The sequence below is a fragment of the Crocuta crocuta genome, unplaced genomic scaffold (assembly GCF_008692635.1).
Source record: "Crocuta crocuta isolate KB4526 unplaced genomic scaffold, BGI_CrCroc_1.0 scaffold139, whole genome shotgun sequence".
Lineage (NCBI taxonomy): Eukaryota > Metazoa > Chordata > Mammalia > Carnivora > Hyaenidae > Crocuta > Crocuta crocuta.
Window position 1 is genome coordinate 7,859,913 of NW_027533258.1, and position 21,714 is coordinate 7,881,626.

General features: G+C 43.2%; 1 long non-coding RNA gene and 1 pseudogene across 1 annotated transcript in view; one reads left to right on the forward strand and one right to left on the reverse strand.

The window, feature by feature from the left end:
• LOC144217066 (uncharacterized) overlaps positions 1–21,714 on the reverse strand; it is a 206,018-nt gene that overhangs the window by 175,039 nt on the left and 9,265 nt on the right. Inside the window, exon 2 of the long non-coding RNA XR_013330830.1 lies at positions 7,137–7,237. This is a non-coding gene — a long non-coding RNA (uncharacterized LOC144217066). The remainder of the gene's footprint in view (positions 1–7,136; positions 7,238–21,714) is intronic.
• LOC144217063 (myosin-8-like) overlaps positions 1–21,714 on the forward strand; it is a 29,046-nt pseudogene that overhangs the window by 6,583 nt on the left and 749 nt on the right.

Consider the following 21,714-nt stretch of genomic DNA (forward strand, 5'->3'; position numbering starts at 1 on the left):
AAAAAAAAGGCATATGTGTAAGAACAGCCCACTATTGGTGTGGTTACCTTAAGACACAGTACAAATTCTCCAAAATAAGTTAGTCTCTTCTGCCCTAACCTTTGTCCTGTCATTTCTCCTGGCAGAGTGCCATTGACATCCTGGGCTTTACTCCTGAAGAGAAAGTCTCCATCTACAAGCTCACAGGGGCCGTGATGCATTATGGGAACATGAAGTTCAAGCAAAAGCAGCGCGAGGAGCAGGCTGAGCCAGATGGCACCGAAGGTACCAGATGAATCTCCTTCTGGGTCGTAACTAAAGAATATGGCAGGGGAAAAAGAAAGCCTATTCTACAGCTGGACTTCTGAAGGGCACAAATGTTTTACACACACAGCATGTCTCCTCACCCCCTTTCCTTCCTCACGTCTCCGTATCTCCATCATTTTAAGCAGCCCAAACAAGTTAAAATGAACCATTATAGGCACTTATAAAGAGATATCCAAAAAGCACAACCTGGGGCCAGGTCATGACAGAATGAGATAGCCCAGGGCTTTTGCTCTACCTGGCAATGGCGGCTTCATATGCAAGACAACGTGGCTTATCAGCCTATTTCAGCACTAGCTGGATAAACTGGTGGCTGGCTATGCAGGGTCTGCCCAAACACGGGCTGGGGGTGAAGGATGTCCCTAGACATCTGTGTGCATGTGTGTGCTGTCTATATATAAACCCTGGGCAGTCTAGGCAGTAATATAAGAGATAAAATAAAAAAAAAGAAAGGAGAAAGAAAACTCATATATTCCATGTGTGAAACATACAGGGCCTACCAAGGAAGCTAAGGTTATTTGCCAAAGGCTTTCCTGACCACCCCAGCTTGACATATTTTCTCCCTCCTCCTAAACTTTCCCGCAGTTACTCTGTACCTGACTCGTGGCATTTACATTATAGTCACCGAAAGAATTTAGAAAGAGTCCCTGTATTGGTCACATGGTGAAATTTAATACCGCCATTTTCAGAGAGTGAAACTGAACAAGTGGATTTAAATTGGGAGGAGCAAAACCGAAATGAGGATCCAAATATTCAGACTTTTATCGCTTTCTAACAGTGAATATTAAGATGTATTCTTATCTTTTCCTTCCAACTACACCTAATGTGTCTGCCTTAAGGGCAGAGGCTCTGGCTTTTGCCTTACGTAAGGTGCCGCCATCAATACTGGACATATGTCCGTTGCTGATGAATTTCTCAAAAGCTACTTGCAATAAATCACAAAGACCAGTGTAGCTGACCATTTATTAGCCAGTACATGCTCTAACATAGTAGAGTCTCATCTGACCTTCTAAAGAATTACTTAAAGCTTTTTATATAAAAAGTAAAGAAAAGAAAATAGAGGAAAATAGAAAATTAGGTTAAAGAGGATATCCGCCATTCAGCAACATTTCTTCCATCCAAGTACTAACCAGGCCCGACCCTGCTTAGCTTTCGAGATCAGACGAGATCGGGCGCGTTCAGGGTGGTATGGCCGTAGACCAGCAACATTTCTTGAATTGTGCCTCCGCAGTTGCTGACAAGGCAGCCTACCTCCAGAGTCTGAACTCTGCTGACCTGCTCAAAGCCCTCTGCTACCCTAGGGTCAAAGTCGGCAATGAATACGTCACCAAAGGCCAGACTGTGCAGCAGGTAAGTGAACGGCCTCAGTGAATCACACACATCCCAGCCTTCCCAGTGCCTTTAGTAACACCAACAACCATCACTATGTCTCTGAAGGTGTACAACGCGGTGGGCGCTCTGGCCAAGGCCGTCTACGAGAAGATGTTTCTGTGGATGGTCACCCGCATCAACCAGCAGCTGGACACCAAGCAGCCCAGGCAGTACTTCATTGGGGTCCTGGACATCGCCGGCTTTGAGATCTTTGACGTGAGTTACCGTCACAGTAACAGTAAGTGAGAAGAAGACAATTTGGGCTCCAAAGTACTGGGTATTATCATTATACCTTTACCATTTACAGTGTCCACATTGCTTTCTCCAACACAGCATCCGAAACAGGAGTTACCTTCCAAATACCAAGGCAACAGATATTTATTGAGGGGTCAGTGTTTTTCAGGCAATACCCTAAACACTTCAAAATGTTACTTCATTTAATCTTCCAAACAAACCACAAAAGAGTAACTAATATTACCCTAATTACGTGTGGAGAAACCGAGATGCAGGAAAATCACTTGCTAAAGATCCCAGGGCTACAGAAGACAAAACTAGACAGGAACTCAGATGTGCAGAGAGGACATCTCCATGGAGGAGAAAGGGCCGAAGGGTAGACGCACACAGTCCAGAGGGTCTCCTGTTCCAGGTTCACGTGACACATACTGTTTCACCGCTGGGGCATCAGCCACATCATCTGTCAGATGTGGATGTACATTATTACAAAGACCCTTTCAGATTTTCCAATACTACGCCATGTCAGGTCCCTACTTTCACAGACCTGGCAAAGGGAATTTGCCAAGTGTTTTGATAAGAAGAGGAGAAAAATGTGCCTATTATTTCACTTTGTACATCAACTAAAAAGTCTTAAGATAATGTCATGGTCAAAAGTGAAAATGGGAACTTTATCTTGGAGAGTGGGGGTGGTAAAAGTAGTGAAGTTTTCAGAAAATTACTTTCACCCTTAAATCCAAACCGTAACTCTTGGGACCATGGCTGTACTTTAATGTGTGTTATTCCCATGCAGTCTTAGAGCTGGGAAGGAGGTGGATCCTACTGAAGTCTTGCTGTATAACTGACACCCGTGCCTTTAAATAATGCCCACAGTTCATGAATAAAGACTCATGTCAAAAAATGATCGTTTTTTCCTTGGGAGTTCTAAAGAAACAACAATTAGTTTAAATTTTATTTCATCATTATGTTCCAAGTTTTTTCAATAAAAGAGTTTTTCAGTAAAGAATTTTTCTTCTAGGGGCGCCTGGGTGGCTTAGTCGGTTAAGCGTCCGACTTTCGCTTAGGTCATGATCTCGCGGTTCGTGGGTTCGAGCCCCGCGTTGGGCTCTGTGCTGACTGCCAGCTCAGAGGCTGGAGCCTGTTTCAGTCTGTGACTCCNGCTGCAGCAGTTCTTCAACCACCACATGTTCGTGCTGGAGCAGGAGGAGTACAAGAAAGAGGGCATCGAGTGGACGTTCATCGACTTTGGGATGGACCTGGCTGCCTGCATCGAGCTCATCGAGAAGGTCTGTCTGACTTCAAAAGAAAGGCTGACTGCAAGGATAACCAGCCCCCCCCCACCCCCCAAGTGTCTGAAGCAGTTCTACAAAGTATCACTGTGATCTTAAATAGATGGATATCAGAACAAACAATTTCTGTTTAGGATGAACTTCCTCCTTTCAGCTTTTACATGAGAAGGATCAGAGTGTTTAGTTTCATTCTGTTCTGAACAGCTTTCCTCTAACAGCAACTCAAACCTGATTTTAAAGCAGCTCTGAGAATTCAATTGAGGTGATCTGCTCTACTAGCAGAGCTACCTCATTAGTCCTCAGTGTTTCTCTGCTACCATCCAAGGTGTCAGCAGCATAAGTCTTTTTTCTAGATAGAAATTAGTACACACATAACCCAGCTAAGGCCTATGTGAAAGGTGATAATCCATTTCCAAGTCAAGAAGTCTAATTACTTATGATTTTCCAGAATCTATCTTTAAGGAGATTAAATACAGAAAATGTCTTAAGGAAGGTTTGGGTTATTTATACTATTAAGTTACTGCATCTAAAGGAAACACCACCCTAAGTCAGTAAGTCCTTTTCATAGCAAAATAAAACAATGACAGCAGATTAATTCACTCAATAGGCAAAAAGTGTGAGGATACAGAACATTTTCAAACTGCCCAGATATGCTGTGCTGACATCTGGAGTCTGTATTCAGCTATTCTTTTAACTGAACATGTTGCTATGGATTGAATGTGACAAGGAATGGTGGGAAAGTCACTCTAGTGATAACAAAAGGAATTCTTCGTGAGCTATGGCCCTAGTTTATTGTGTATATGCGTATATTTTTAATTGGCATTTCTAATAATTCTATCAAATACAGTCACCATGTCTGTATCTTTTGAGAGAAGACACGTTGACACTAATGTCCACCTTTCTGAATCCAGCCTCTAGGCATCTTCTCCATCCTGGAGGAGGAGTGCATGTTCCCCAAGGCCACGGACACCTCCTTCAAGAACAAGCTGTATGACCAGCACCTGGGCAAGTCTGCCAACTTCCAGAAGCCCAAGGCGGTCAAGGGCAGGGCGGAGGCGCACTTCTCGCTGGTGCACTATGCGGGCACCGTGGACTACAACATTGCTGGCTGGCTGGACAAGAACAAGGACCCGCTGAACGACACCGTGGTCGGGCTGTACCAGAAGTCTGCAATGAAGACTCTGGCCAGTCTCTTTTCCACATACGCTAGTGCTGAAGCAGGTACTTTCTGTGCCTTTTCTCTGTATTAACTCTATTCCCACAGAATGTTCATACAACATTCCAGCCTGTAGGAGTCTACTTTAATTGATGGGTTTTTCTTTCTACCCCAGACAGCGGTGCAAAGAAAGGTGCTAAGAAGAAGGGCTCTTCTTTCCAGACTGTGTCAGCCCTTTTCAGGGTAAAGTACAAAGTTCATCCCCAAATCCTATTAAGTTTCTATGAATTATCATAATTAAAGGGTTTAGAATAAATTAGTACAGAACAGAGTGTTCAAATATTCTCTTATCACAGTAGAACCAAAGTAAAACTTCTCTTACAGGGTCAGATGTTTTACCCATTATTCCTCATTATGATCATCTGATGTATTTAGGAATGTCAAAATATCCTTAGAAGCTTTCTTATTATATCATCAGGCTGATTTTTAAAGAAGCATAACTGAACTTCAAGGCTGTCCCTATGGAAAGCCGAATCTTTATTCCACTAATATTGCCCTTTGAGATACTCCCAAATTCCTCTTTGAGGATGAAACAGAGATACACTCTGTAGGACATCTCTCCACCAAAACACAGCTTTTCATCCTCTGAGGTGGATTTAATTTTTTGTAATGGCTTAAAATCATCTAAAGCCAAGACTGGTGACATGTGGATGATAAAGCTAGAAAATATCTCTGGAGATTAAAAGAACAATAAGTTTACTAAAAATACTGTGATTTTGTAGGTAGCTTAAAAACTGTCCCCTCCAAAGGGAAGTGTGTGAAATGTCTGGATTAACGAATGGCTGCTCTGTCAGAATCTGTATGGCTAAGTCTCATTCCTTATAAAACTACAATGAGGATATAACCCACAACTGAAGCAGGAACACCAGCCTGTCGGTTTTCTTCCTCATTATCAATTTCCTTTATCTCGTCCAGTAGGCTCTTGCTTTGACTTATCCTTGTACATGTACATGTTTTTAAGATTAGAAGCTCTCAGTAATTACTTTATTTCTGAATAGTTAACTGAGATATGAAAGATAAAAAAGCCACTCTGCCTTCTAAGAGAATACCTAAGAAATATTTACATGTGAGTGTCCTATAGTTGAGTAAAACATCATTGGTCATAAACAATTACTCAACTTTTGGAATAAGTCCCTCCAGATGCTTCAGACCATGGATCATTCCCACACACCCAAGATCCACCTACACAAGGTTATATGGTGTCAGGATTTTAGAGTCTTCAAAAAAAAAAAAAAGACAAAACAATACAAAACAAGAAGTCACAGATCCCAGGGATTAAAACTTGAGGAAGGATGGCTAACCTAGGTTACCGCTGTAAACTACTACTGTGAAAATTACCAGTGCTGAGACAGACGGAAGATGCCTTAGACGTGCTGTCAACTCTTTTCAGATGAAGGCACAGAAAGACGAAAGAGATTTCAGAGTCAAACAGCTCATTAGTGGCAGAATGAGACCAAGGTCATTAGTCTTTTGATTCCCAGTTAAGAACAATTCCTATGCATCAAGGCTACTGGATTTGCAGTTTGTTTATCAGGCAATGAATAGTCTTACAGAGCTGCATGTCTTCCCAGCACTTTGGCCTTGTGGTTATTAGGTGGCTAGAACTCTTGGGACTTTTAATTTTTTTTTTTAATGTTTTTATTTATTTCTAGGAGAGAGAGAGAGAGAGACAGCGTCAGCAGGGGAGGGTCAGAGAGAGAGGGAGTCACAGACTGAAACAAGCTCCAGGCTCTGAGCTGGCAGTCAGCACAGAGCCTGACGCAGGGCCCGAACCCACAAACCACGAGATCATGACCTAAGCGAAAGTCGGACGTTCAACCGACTAAGCCACCCAGGCACCCCGGGACTTTTAAAATACAGATCAACTGAAGCTTCATAGGCTTCTATGTAACAGTTTAAGAGAGTGCCTAGGTTCAATCCAAATAATTACCAAAAAAAGCAATCTGAAATAAAACTTCCTCATCCAGAATTTCCATCTGTCTGTTTTCTAGGAAAATTTAAATAAACTGATGACCAACCTGAGAAGCACACACCCTCACTTTGTGCGCTGCATCATTCCCAATGAAACCAAAACTCCCGGTAAGATAGAAGAGCATGAGATAATCAAGCAGGCACAAGTTTGAAAATGCACTCCCCAAAGCTAAGTCCCATCTATGTGCAGGGGCCATGGAGCACGAACTTGTCCTGCACCAGCTGCGCTGTAACGGTGTGCTGGAAGGCATCCGCATCTGCCGGAAGGGATTCCCCAGCAGAATCTTATATGGGGATTTTAAGCAAAGGCCAGTCTCTCTTTGCTGTATTTCACTGCATGCTGCGACCATTTTGTCATCGTAATTGTTGTCCTCTGTTCACACTGTTTCATGTTCCCTGCTCAGTAAATATTGTAAAACTAAGAAGTCAAACAATATAGTCCCGTGGCAGTAGGACAGGAAGGCAGTTCAAAGGGGTGGTATTTCTAACAAATAGGAAGGAGGCATGCATTAAGCAACAGAAAGATCACATTGTTTTACTACTGGAACTTAGAAGGACACAGATAATCACACCTCCCTAATCATTCTTTCCTTTGTTTCACCAAACAGATACAAGGTTTTAAACGCAAGTGCTATTCCAGAAGGACAGTTCATCGACAGCAAGAAGGCTTCTGAGAAACTTCTTGCCTCTATTGATATTGATCACACCCAGTACAAATTTGGACATACCAAGGTACGGCTGTTATGTACTCATACCTGACCCATTCCTTTCACCATCACTGTGTCTTCTGTACTATGGGGATGACTTGGGCTTCTCTTTTTTCCAGGTTTTCTTCAAAGCTGGCCTTCTGGGTCTTCTGGAAGAAATGAGAGACGAAAAATTGGCCCAGATTATAACAAGAACTCAAGCTGTCTGCAGGGGATTCCTAATGAGGGTAGAATATCAGAAGATGTTGCAAAGGAGGTAACAGCCATGCAGATTATCAGAACTGTAAAGTCCCTTGGGGACTATTCCTAAGCCTTCTTCCTTCATTCCCTTTCATTTTATGGGTGATACGTGCTCCTCATGTGGTTCAGAACTCACTCCTACAACACATCAGCCTTTGTTTAACCCCTCATACTTGGGACTCCCTCCAGTTTCTCCCTCTCCATTGACCTCACATGGGGCTGCCAGAATACTCTGCAAGAAGCACTATTTCATCAGGCCATATCTCGGGGGGTGGTTCCGCCTCTTCTGCATCAAATCCAAGTTGCCTTGCGTGGTGTCAAAGCTCTCTCTATTCCCCACCTCATCCATCATCCCTAGCCACATCGCCTTTTCCAGCTAGGCTAGACAATTTGCTTATCTCCTATTTTCATGTTTACCCCAGCCCTTTCCCCTCATCCTAATTTACCTACTTACCAATTTAGAACTTGCATTTCTCCTTTCTCCAGTGAATCTCATCCAGCTCTAACTACCCAGCACTACTGTACTGTACCTACCCACCCCCCACACACACACACACATTTTCTGCTCATTTTGCTCATCACTGCTTATTTGCATTTGCACTGTAAGTGTCCCCAAGCCTTTCCCATGTGTCTATATTATGGCTTCTGACATGGTATTTGCCTTCTCAGAGTCGTGATTCTTGTAATTTGGACCCATATAGAAATAGAATTTACATTTTAATCATGAAGAGGCCTACTGATTGCCACAAGGTAGTGAAATCTTGTTTGTCTATTGCTACAGTCTGCAGGAGAGGTGTCTTTTATTACTATTTAAAATTTTGTGTATATAAAACAAATTTGAGAGCTCACTGCATGCTAAATCCCCTACAGACATTAACAATCTAATTAAGCAGCTAAGAAAGAGGCATTTGAAAGAATTTGAGAAAAACCAGTTCATTATCTGAAGAAGCTAACAAAAGTTGACGAGTGGATAATTCAGTGGTAATCAAACAAAGAGGAAAGGCCTCAAGAAAGACAGGCTACATCAGAAGTTCACCCGGTGTGGCAATGCAGAAAACACCCCATGCCATCTCACACCTCACATCTGTGTGCCAGCGGCCAAGTGTCACACTCAACTTACAGCTGCCACACTCGCTCTCAAATCACCAAGACTGTGTGTCCAAATATCTTAAATCACTATGTGTCACTCATACCTGCAAAGTAGTCCTGCTCTAAGGTCAGCACCTCTGCTAGCGTGGTCATGTCTTAAGAATACAGAAATAGGGGGGCGCCTGGGTGGCTTAGTCGGTTAAGCGTCCAACTTTCGCTTAGGTCATGACCTCTCAGTTCGTGGNCCCTCTCCGGCTGGCAGTCTGTCTCTATCTCAAAAATAAACATTAAAAAAAAATTTTTTTAAAGAACACAGAATTATTCAATATGAGCAGTACACATTAGCAAAGCGGTTGACAGAGCACCAGCAGGACGGTGTGTGTATAGAAAGTCTGCATATAATACGTATAAAACCTGATGTATCATTTCTACATATGGAGTCATTACAAGGGGAATTTGTGTGTAAAATACAAAATAACAACAGTGACCCTGTCTCTGATGGATCAATCTACATTGATATTTTCATGTCATTTCAGAGAAGCACTCTTCTGCATCCAGTACAACGTCCGCGCCTTCATGAATGTCAAGCACTGGCCCTGGATGAAACTCTTCTTCAAGATCAAGCCGCTCCTCAAGAGCGCAGAGACTGAGAGAGAGATGGCCACCATGAAGGAGGAGTTTCAGAAAACCAAAGATGAACTCGCCAAGTCGGAGGCAAAAAGGAAAGAACTGGAAGAAAAAATGGTCACTCTCTTGAAAGAGAAAAATGATCTTCAGCTCCAGGTTCAATCCGTAAGTATTCTGTATTTGGGATACACCATGTTATGGAAGCTTTTCTGGAAGGCATATATACTTTGGATTTACAGAAAGTCTCACTTTTTTTTTAATGTTTTTATTTATTTTGGGGAGAGAGACAGAGTGTGAGAAAGGCAAGAGGCAGAGAGAAGGAGACACAGAATCCAAACCAGGCTCCTGACTCTGAGCTGTCAGCACAGAGCCCAATGAGGGCCTTGAACTCACGAACTGTGAGATCATGACCTGAGCTGAAGTCAGACGCTTAACCAACTGAGCCACCCAGGTGCCCCACAAATAGCCTCATCTTGAAACAGAAAATCAGAGGTTACTTTTTTTAGTACTTCGCTTACCTTTCCTGTGAGGAAGATACGGCACAGTGACTTCCAAATTACAAATGGGAAAGGGAAGACTGAAGCACGTATTCAATAACATCATGATTTTAACAGCCACAAGTGAAGCAGTTTAAAAGCAAAATCTCAGTCAAATATTTCACCCACTTGCCTTGCATGCTTCATCCCAGCCTTACAAGGATTGTCCTATTTTCCAAACATAGTATAACAAATTGTATTGAAATGAAAGAAAAATCATTATTCTTATTTCTCTCCATCCCTACTGAGGTTAGCTCAATAACACTGTTTGCAGCTACTTGAACTGAGTAACTGTAGTATAAGGTGGAACCAAGTACCCTCTGTGATTCTTCCTTTGAGAGAGATCCCAAATTCTTTTTTTTTTTAATTTTTAATGTTTTATTTATTTTTGAGAGAGAGAGAGAGAGACAGTGTGAGCAGGGGAGGGTCAGAGAGAGAGGGAGACACAGAATCCGAAGACAGGCTCCAGGCTCTGAGCTGTCAGCACAGAGCCCAACGTGGGGCTCGAACCCACAAACCGTGAGATCATGACCTGAGCCGAAGTCGGACCGCCCAACCGACTGAGCCACTCAGGCGCCCCAGAGATCCCAAATTCTTTAGGCTTCTGTTTATTAGCTCAGGAAAGAGCTGTAATCAGGGTGGGGGACAGTTTTGGGCCCTGCCCAAACATAATTTCCCATTTCCTTGGACCTAAAGCCCACCACCTTCGTGAAGAAACCTGTGAAAAGGATAGTTTTCTTAAAATTTTTAAGCTATTTTCAGCTTTTCTTTCTGATAGCTTCCCTTACATGAACGTTACCTTTCCCCAAAAGCACAAGATCAAAAGCCTCTTCATCCTAACCTCTGTTCACGGTTATTTTCACCAGTGAGTAAATATTTATTGAGTGCATCACTATTAAAATAAAATCAAAGGAACCCTGGGAACTCCCCATTATCATCCACTTAAGCATTTAAACTACAAGCATAAGATATGAACAAAACTGGCACTGAGTGAGAAGTTAAAGAAACTACCCCAGGCTAGAATAATCTAATAAGGCTGAGCTGATCTTTATTTGAAACCCTTAGTCATAAAAAAAAAATGTTGAGACTCAACATGAATTTTAGAATATACAAGGTGATCCTTACAATGGAAACGAAAATTGTGGACAATTACAGCACTGTTAAGGACTATCAGGAAGGTTGGGAGTGTGTGACAAACGGTGCATGGAAAGGTATTCATGGGCATAAAATCGTTTAAGTTCTTTTCCTTTTCTTTTCTAAACCCAGTCCAGAAACTAGTTGTTTGAGGTGAGCAGGGAATGATCAAAACCAAATTTAACCAATCTAAGTCAAAATCTTTGAAAATTTCAGCTAAATGTTTCTAGTGATCATTTATTCCCACTCCCTCAATTCCCTATAAGAAAAGTGAGAACAATAGAAATAAAGCAACTTGCCTGAGTTCATCCATATGGAGGCATTAATGAGACAAGAGCTCAGACTCCCCCTGGCCTATCACTCTTCTAAACACTACTCTGTAGTCAACTGCTTCAGTCCAATCATTTTTCAGATTAATGTGCTTCTAAATCTATAGTCTCACCTTTAATTAGTTGCATTTCTCTAAGCCATGTAATAATGTTCAACTAAGTTTAATTTACATTCACACTGAAAGAGTCACCAGAATCCAGCAAACACTACTACTTTGTGCAAAGAACAAGTTCAAAAAAAGTAACGAGTTCTCTATATGAGAACTTCATGAATCCCTCTACAGGAAGCTGATGCCCTAGCTGACGCGGAGGAAAGGTGTGAGCAACTGATTAGAAACAAAATCCAGCTGGAGGCCAAGATCAAGGAGGTGACGGAGAGAGCTGAGGAGGAGGAGGAGATCAACGCCGAGCTGACGGCCAAGAAGAGGAAACTGGAAGATGAGTGTTCAGAGCTCAAGAAAGACATTGACGACCTTGAGCTGACCCTGGCCAAGGTTGAAAAGGAGAAGCATGCCACGGAGAACAAGGTGTGAATCATATTCCATTCTACCATACTGAAGTTCTGTCAGCCTAGTAAACTGCTTTAGAGCAGATATCATTTTCTTTTTCATTTTTCAAGGTGAAAAACCTCACGGAAGAGATGGCAGGCCTGGACGAAACCATCGCTAAGCTGACCAAGGAGAAGAAGGCCCTCCAGGAGGCCCACCAGCAGACCCTGGATGACCTGCAGGCAGAAGAGGACAAGGTCAACACCCTGACCAAAGCTAAAACCAAGCTGGAGCAGCAAGTGGATGATGTAAGTGGGGTTCTGATAGACATGTGAAGAATGTTTTTAAATACACTTTTGATGTTTAACATATTTTCCTTTCTCATTAGCTTGAAGGGTCTCTAGAGCAAGAAAAGAAGCTTCGAATGGATCTAGAAAGAGCAAAGAGGAAACTGGAGGGAGACCTAAAATTGGCCCAAGAATCCACAATGGATATAGAAAATGATAAACAGCAACTTGATGAGAAACTCAAAAAGTAGGAACTCCAGAAAAAAATCCCACGTGGTATCATCTTTCAATTCATAGGAGTACTAATATGTCTTGTTCTTTTGTCTGAAGGAAAGAATTTGAAATCAGCAATCTGCTAAGTAAAATTGAAGATGAGCAGGCAGTAGAAATTCAACTACAGAAGAAGATCAAAGAACTGCAGGTGAATCATCTCACCTCATTTGTTTCTGTACCCCCAAAACCCCGGAGATTGAGATGAGTTCATGTTATGCATGTGTCACCCCCAGGCCCGCATCGAGGAGCTGGAGGAGGAAATCGAGGCAGAGCGGGCCTCCAGGGCCAAAGCAGAGAAGCAGCGCTCAGACCTCTCCCGGGAACTGGAGGAGATCAGCGAGCGGCTGGAAGAAGCCGGCGGGGCCACTTCCGCCCAGATCGAGATGAATAAGAAGCGAGAGGCCGAGTTTCAGAAGATGCGCAGGGACCTGGAGGAGGCCACCCTGCAGCATGAAGCCACGGCAGCCGCGCTTCGGAAGAAGCACGCAGACAGTATGGCTGAGCTCGGGGAGCAGATAGACAACCTGCAGAGGGTCAAGCAGAAGCTGGAGAAGGAGAAGAGTGAGATGAAGATGGAGATCGATGATCTTACCAGTAATGCAGAAGCCATTTCCAAAGCCAAGGTACCCAATACCACCTATAAATGATGGTAATTAATAACACTTATGAACACTCATTATTCTGTCACTATACATTGTTTGCCGGCAGCTTAAAGCACTAATTTAGTATTTCCCAATATTCTAATATATTCCCTTCTACTTCATTTTTGTTGGTGCTTAGTTATGACCCCTTAAGACTATTGCAAAATCCACTTTCAGCAAGCATCAGTGTTGCTGGAATAAATGAACAGGCTCCAATGATGACCATTTCAAGGGCATTTCCACACTCATCATGTTTGAATCTTAGCCTGTCCCACCAAGTTGGCGCCTTAACTTCCTACTCACACTTGACTTGAATTTACTCACTCTGAAAATATTTTAAGAATCAAGTTTTAGGGGTGCCTAGGTGGCTCAGTCCATTAAGACCTGACTTTGGCTCAGGTCGTGATCTTGTGGTTCATGAGTTCAAGCCCTGCATCAGGCTCTGTGCTGACAGCTCAGAGCCTGGAACCTGCTTCGGATTCTGTGTCTCCCTCTATCTATGCCCTTCCCCTGCTCACACTCTGTCTTTTTCTCAAAATAACAAACATTTAAAAAAAAAAAAAAACTTTTTTTAAGAAGCAAGTTTTAACTATTTTTCTTTTTTTACTGCATTCAATGGCTCACTTTTTACTGCCACATGTCCTATAGGGGAACCTGGAAAAGATGTGCCGCACTCTAGAAGATCAGGTGAGTGAACTCAAGACCAAGGAAGAGGAGCAGCAGCGGCTGATCAATGACCTGACGGCTCAGAGAGCACGTCTGCAGACAGAATCAGGTGAGGGACCTTTCCTGGGCCCTGAAACTACATACTAAATAAAAGTGATCCCAGGGGTGGGGTGCCTGGGTGGTTCAGTCAGTTAAGCGTTCGACACTTGATTTCTGCTCAGGCCATGATTTCATGGTTCATGAGTTCAAGCACTGTGTTAGGCTCTGGGTTGGCAGTGCGGAGCCTCCTTGGGATGCTTTCTCTCCTTTTCCCTCTCTCTGCCCCTGCCCTGCTAGCTCTCTCTAAATAATAAACAAACATTAAAAAGGGTTTTAAAAAGTGATTCCAGGGGCTCTGAAGAAACAGCATTACTCTCTTCCTCTTTAGAAGGAATAAACAAACGGAATCTGATGAAAGAAGAACGAGTGGAGTAGTTTACTTGTTACACTCCTGCAGCGTTTCTGTTTAACTCCAGTTCTAACCAGTGCTATGCTCATATTTAGAAGTAGATAAAGTCTATATTTGATACATTCATATAAATACACACACATACATAAGAAAGCTTAAGCTTATTTTTATGCCATTAACAAATTCCTCTACTTCTATTATTCTTAGGTGAATACTGCCGACAATTAGATGAGAAAGATGCTTTGGTCTCTCAGCTTTCAAGGAGCAAACAAGCATCTACACAGCAGATCGAGGAGCTGAAACGTCAGCTTGAGGAAGAAACTAAAGTGAGTTTTACCAAAGGTCTTCTCAGCTGAGCAAATCTAAACATGTCCAGTTAGTTCTCCTCTGGGTATGTGAATTACGGAGCACTGAATCAACGATTTTAAGTCACTTGACTGGTACTTCCGCAGGCCAAGAACGCGCTGGCCCACGCGCTGCAATCAGCCCGCCACGACTGTGACCTGCTGCGGGAACAGTATGAGGAGGAGCAGGAGGGCAAGGCCGAGCTGCAGAGGGCGCTGTCCAAGGCCAACAGCGAGGTGGCCCAGTGGAGGACCAAATACGAGACGGACGCCATCCAGCGCACAGAGGAGCTGGAGGAGGCCAAGTATGTGCTGTGAACGCTGGGGGAAGAACACAACATGGTTTCCTAGCTGCACAACTCAGCAACCCCCAGCAACACTATGACAATGTTGACGGTAACATAAGGGTAACAGCAGATGTGAACTTACTGAGTGCGCGCTATGTCTCAAGTACTATACATACATCAGCTCATTTAGTATCCATAGAAAGTGTGTTTTATCCCTGTTTTACAGACAAGGAAACCGAGGCTAAAAGAGGTTAACCAACTAATCCAAGAGTACAAGATTAATAAGCAGTACAGCTAGGATTAGAACCATATATTCTGGTTCCAGAGCCCACCTTCCTAAGTATTACAGTAGGAAGACATAGCTGGAGGCCACCAAACTGTACATAATGTCCCCATTTAGTCTAAATAAAATAAAGCTTTAGGGGCGCCTGGGTGGCTTAGTTGGTTGGGCTTCCGACTTTCGCTTAGGTCATGATCTCACGGTTTGTGGGTTCGAGCCCCGCGTCGGGCTCTGTGCTGACTGCCAGCTCGGAGCCTGGAGCCTGTTTCGGAGTCTGTGACTCCCTCTCTCTCTGACCCTCCCCTACTCATGCTGTCTCTCTCCTAGAAATAAATAAAAAACATTTTTAAAAAATTTTAAAAAAATAAATAAATAAAGCTTTAGTCTGTGTACAGACCAAAGGGGACCTTCAAGTAGGTCTTCTTGGGCTTCACGGCTAAAGGCTTCTCTGCACCTTAAGGATGTAGAGTTGGCAACACAATGGGGAATGAACCAAGAATGCAGGCAACTCAGAAGAAAAATAGGAAACCTGCCTTTGCTTAAACACCATGAATTACCCTGATTTATCCATCAACTTCTTTCTCTGGTGAGAATTCCAAACATATATTAGAAGAAACTAGCTATTTATCTCCAGGGCAAAAGTACATTAAATGAAATGGAAAGGCTGAGAAAGCAAATGAATATGTTCAGTACATTTCTGGCCAGTAAAATACCTAGTTAGCCTGAATCCTTTTTGGAATGAGATGAGATATATAAATCATCAATAAAACTGTCCTGGATAATCATTTTCTGCAACTATACTCAAGCAGAAGTCCTGAAAGTCCTGAATTAATTACACACTTAGGACACATATAATGGAGCACGAACAGCAGCCTCGAAGAACTGAATCCAATTGTTCACCATTCTGGACCTTTTCATGCAGCACCAATCTAGAAAGCAGTTCTGCTGCCACAGTCTGGATGACCATATGCTGTGCGACATTACAGAAGCAGGACTGAGAAAGGCGCCAAGGAGGTGAGCGCCTGCCTGTCGTCTTGACCACTCTCCTTAACTGCTTGGCTAACGTTTCAGGAAGAAGCTGGCCCAGCGGCTGCAAGAAGCTGAGGAGCACGTAGAAGCCGTGAACGCCAAGTGTGCTTCCCTGGAGAAGACGAAGCAGAGGCTCCAGAACGAAGTGGAGGACCTCATGCTCGACGTGGAGAGGACGAACGCGGCCTGCACGGCCCTGGACAAGAAGCAGAGGAACTTCGACAAGGTGGGCCAGCCTGCTGACACCTTATCAGAGTTTTACTGGGTCTCCCTCTCGCCTTGCAGAGGCTGACAATTTGCTGCTTTTCAGGTGCTGGCAGAGTGGAAACAGAAGTATGAGGAGACTCAGGCTGAACTTGAGGCCTCCCAGAAGGAGGCCCGCTCTCTCAGCACTGAGCTGTTCAAGGTCAAGAATGCCTATGAGGAATCCCTGGATCACCTGGAAACGCTGAAGCGGGAGAACAAGAACTTGCAGCGTGAGTGTTCTTGAACTTCTGTACCTCCAAAAGCCCTGCTAAGACCCTTCCCTGCTGCATCAGTCTGACCACCTCTTCCTGGTCTGTTCCCCAACAGAGGAGGTTTCTGACCTCACGGAGCAGATTGCTGATGGGGGGAAGCAAATCCACGAATTGGAGAAGATAAAGAAGCAAGTGGAACAAGAGAAATGTGACATTCAGGCTGCCTTAGAGGAAGCAGAGGTATGTATGGGGAGGTGGGGGGGAATCAAAGACATGGTAGAAAACACCCAAAGCGGGCAGTGGATCCGTTATCATGGAGCTGGTGAGAATATGAATGCACGCAACCTCGATGAAGGACAATCGGGCAATAGTTATCAAAAGCCTTAAAAATGTAATACTATGACCCATCAATTCCATATCTGAGAATCTATCTCAAGAAAATTATCTTAAAATGGAGGTAAATCTTTAAGCACAAAGATGTGCAATCCAAGAACAAGATGAAGCAACGAAGGAAGATCCATATGATGTAATTCTATACAACCCTAAACATAATTAACATGGGAAAATATCTATGGTAGATAATTTTTAAAGACACATTTGAATATATACTATAATTTCATCATGCAGAAACATATACAAGTATGACAAAAGACTAGAAAAAAGTGTCCCACATTAAAATGGTTATCTCTGGGTGGGGGGACACAACAGGAAGTTTTCCTTTGTTTTTATACATTGCCCATGTTCTACAGTGAACATATAGTTTGTAATCAGAAAAACATGTTTTAAAACTGAGAATTTCGATGACAATTTTCTACAACGACCACAAGAATTGATACATCACACATAAACATTTTCAATGACAAGAATTGATAACATCACACATAAAAAATTTAATGTTTAATGTTTATGACTGAGGGATGCCTGGGGGGCTCTGTCAGTTGAGCATCGACTCTGGATTTCGGCTCAGGTCATGATCCCAGGGTAGTGGGATTGAGTCCCATGTCAAGCTCCGCACTGAGCGTGGAGCCTGCTTAAGATTCTCTTTCCCTCTGCCCCTCTTCCCAACATGCACTCGCACTCTAATAGATAACATATTGAGGATTCATGTTTATTACACAAGTTTAATCATATGTTTTGTTAGTGCTCCTATGAATAATATTTACATACCGCTTCATGCTTTATAAAGCACCTTTATTACAGAGTTGCCCTCTATAATCTAAGACAGAATAAACAAAAAAATGATGTACCTAGCAGGCTCCTGGAACTGCTGTATTATACTCTGTAAGATCAGACAACTAATGTTAATAAGAGTGTGGCTCACAAGGAAATATACTCCAAATATTCAAATTACTTTCCATTATTAATTGATCACTGTTTTGTTAAGGCATCTCTGGAACACGAAGAGGGAAAGATCCTGCGCATCCAGCTGGAGTTGAACCAAGTCAAGTCTGAAGTCGACAGGAAAATCGCTGAAAAGGATGAGGAAATCGATCAGCTGAAGAGAAACCACATCAGAGTGGTGGAGTCGATGCAGAGCACCCTGGATGCTGAGATCAGGAGCAGGAACGATGCCCTGAGAGTCAAGAAGAAGATGGAGGGAGACCTCAACGAAATGGAAATCCAGCTGAACCATGCCAACCGCCAGGCTGCAGAGGCCCTGAGGAGTTACAGGAATACCCAGGGCATCCTGAAGGTAAGTGGGGTCACATCAACAGCTAAGTCACAGAAGTTACCTGTCTTCCATTCAGCAAAGCATCTTTATGCTAAACAATCCAGTTTTTTCTTTTAACAGTTTATACAGCTCACAGTATGCAGGTAAAACTAAGTATAAATTAAATATTATATGTACGTATACAGAAAACATATTTTTACAGAAACATAATGTAAAAGAACAAACAGAAGCCCAGAGTTAAGCTTTGGTATGAGAGAAAGTGTAAGACTTTGGTGCCAATAAGCCTGAGGCTGAAGCTTAGTTTTGTTCTTAAGGACTGCTTGACTTGAGGCAAATTATTTAACCTCTCAGAACATCTGCTGCTTCCTCTACAAGGTAAGAATGAAAGTACTCATACCTCACAGAGCTCCTCTGAGAATCAAATGAGATAACAGATGTCAAGTACTGGGTAGAGCATACGGAGAATGCTCTGGAAATGACAGACATTGGTTACTTACTCGCACACGAAAAAATAACCAGTCAGTGGCATAAGAGAGTGAGAATCTGTCTCCTGCTTAACTCCCTCTCACCTAAGCCGGTGACATCACCATTTGCACGCTCATTCAAACGACAGGACCGGCGTCTCCTGGTCCCGGCACCAGTACGTTCTTCCAGTTCATCTCCTGGCACGTTCGCGTCCTCTTCAGAGGGTCTAAGGACTGTTTGGTTTTTTGTTTATTTTTATTTTGTTGTTTTGTTTTGTTTTACTTAACAGGACACGCAGCTGCACCTGGACGACGCGCTCCGGGGCCAGGAGGACCTGAAGGAGCAGCTGGCCATGGTGGAGCGCAGGGCCAACCTGCTGCAGGCTGAGGTCGAGGAGCTGCAGGCGTCCCTGGAGCAGACGGAGAGGAGCAGGAAGATGACGGAGCAGGAGCTCCTGGACGCCAGTGAGCGCGTGCAGCTGCTGCACACCCAGGTGAGGCCCGCACAGCAAACGAATGCTGCCGTGCTGTAGGTGACGGATCAGGATTACAGCATGGAAATACTCCATTACTGTAAATACGTGTATATAAAAAAAGGATGCAGGATATGCTCTAAAATATTAACTGCCATCTTGGAATGATGGGACCGTAGGTGATTTTTCTGGTGTGTGTTCCTGTCTTTTTTTTTTTTTAGGCTTTCTACCAAAAAAAGGAGTTTTTATAAAAGCAAAATTGACTATTTAGATGATTTTGAAAACCATGATGCAGAATAAGCTTGAACAAAGATATCTGTGAACTCCCAAATCCAGAAATGTGCTATGTAGTGTTTCTCGTCAGGAGTACTTCTGCACTGAGCATTGCTGTGTTTACTGTCCTGTGTCTTGCAGGACATTGCTGACTTGCCTGGACATGAAATGCAGTAGCACCTTGTAGTCATTTTGATAAGCAAAAACATCTACCCCTAAATGTTTCCATCTGTCTGTTGAGGCAGCACTGATTCCCTCCGAGAACCACTGGGGTTATAATTTTAATAAAATGTTTCCATAAGACTAATTGAAAGTTAACATGAAAGTTAACAGAGATCCTAGCTGAAAAGCTCCCAATGCCAGGCATTCACAAAAATAGTCTATTATTTTCTAATATTTCCAACTTTTTAAGGACAGAACACAAGTAATGTGTGCATGAAATATAACTGAAAGAGAATTAATTAATATAGGCATTCTTAAATCTCAAAAGTCCTTATGCATAAATTAGGTAGATACTGGGACAATGGTGGGGGGTGGGGGGGCCTGTTCTGACCTTTCAAATGATTAATGCTTTGCACTGAACAAATACTTAAAGTTTAGTAAACTGTTGCCATCAGGTCCCATACACAAGCCAACAAGGAAAACATTTGTAAAATCCCACGTTGGCAAAGAGCAAGTCTTGTAAACTTCCACTATTTTTAACAGAACACCAGCCTGATCAACACCAAGAAGAAATTGGAAAATGATGTTTCACAACTCCAGAGTGAAGTGGAAGAAGTAATTCAAGAATCACACAATGCGGAAGAGAAGGCTAAGAAGGCCACCACTGATGTGAGCAAGATAAGCATTTGTTTTAGTGATCCATGTGTCCTAACTGCCTTACTAGGTTTCCTCACTTTCTTGGTGTATTTACTAAATAGGCGGCCATGATGGCCGAGGAGCTGAAGAAGGAGCAGGACACCAGCGCCCACCTGGAGCGGATGAAGAAGAACCTGGAGCAGACGGTGAAGGACCTTCAGCACCGTCTGGACGAGGCCGAGCAGCTGGCCCTGAAGGGCGGGAAGAAGCAGATCCAGAAGCTGGAGGCCAGGGTGGGTCTCTCAATCTCTCTGAAAATGGGAAGGGAAAAGAGCACTCCCTCTATCCTCTCTCCCTACATATTGATACCCATCTTTGTCCTCACCCTGAGGACATCCACCCAGTATCTTCAGCAGGTCCTGAGCTCATTAGCATCCTCCAAGACTGGCTGTATACATATCTTTCTTGGTTGTAGGTACGTGAGCTTGAAGGAGAGGTTGAAAATGAGCAGAAACGTAATGCAGAGGCTGTTAAAGGTTTGCGGAAACACGAGAGAAGAGTAAAGGAACTTACCTACCAGGTAAGGGGAATACCTTTCTAGAATATCCAGACTTCCTACCCAAAGGGAAACTGGCAACTTGTAACTATTAAAACGGTATTCGCAAATAGACACACATTAACCTGATGTATAAATTAAGGGGTAAATGATATAACTGCTTATCGCAAACCCTTTCCTACGCCGGGGAAATCATGGAGGTCTTTACAAAATGGCATACAAGTGAAAAGAATACAGGTTTTATTTTTTTTTTTTTAATGTTTTATTTATTTCTGAGAGAGAGAGAGAGAGAGACAGTGTGAGCAGGGGAGGGTCAGAGAGAGAGGGAGACACAGAATCTGAAACAGGCTCCAGGCTCTGAGCTGCGAGTCAGCACAGAGCCCGAAGTGGGGTTCAAACCCACGAACCGTGAGATCATGACCTGAGCCAAAGTCGGACACCCAACCAACTGAGCCACCCAGGCACCCCAAGAATACAGGTTTTAAAGTCAGATAAACTGGGTATTCATCTTAATTCGGCTTCTCTTAATTTTTGAACTTGGGTAGGTTAGTTAACACTCTAAACCTTGGTTTCATTACCTATAAAACAGAACAACAGCATCTACTCTCCAGAGCAGGGAGGTAAGGATTAGAGAATATGTGTCTAATTCCCTAATACAGTGCCTGCACAGAGTGGACATTTAACAAGAATGACTACTGTTAACAGTATGGAAGCCTCAGCATGGACCAAGTTTACCCCAGGCCCACCTGCCATCACAGCAAAGTGATTTATTTTACCAGCTGTAGTAGTTATTTCATTGTACTGAATGCAGATTGTTTTTTCAAACTCCCAGACGGAGGAAGACCGCAAGAATGTTCTCAGGCTGCAGGACCTGGTAGATAAATTACAGGCGAAGGTGAAATCGTACAAGAGACAAGCAGAGGAGGCTGTGAGTATCCTTAAGCCCTTGAGGGAAGGAGAAAACTTATGTTGGGGTAGAAAATGAGTAAGACTTCAAGAGGAGATGTTTTTATCATTAAGCAATTTGTAAGGGTGGGGAAAGTTCCAAATAACCCACCTTACTTGATAGCTGCAAAAAATATGCCATCACACTCTATTCCATGATAAATGTTCTTCTTCCGCTAGAAAGGCACAAAACTCAGTGCTCTCAAGAGCCAAACACAAATCTTGTACCCCAACTGACTTGTTCATGCACTACCAGTACCGTCAGGGACTCCTCTCTCCACTGCACTGT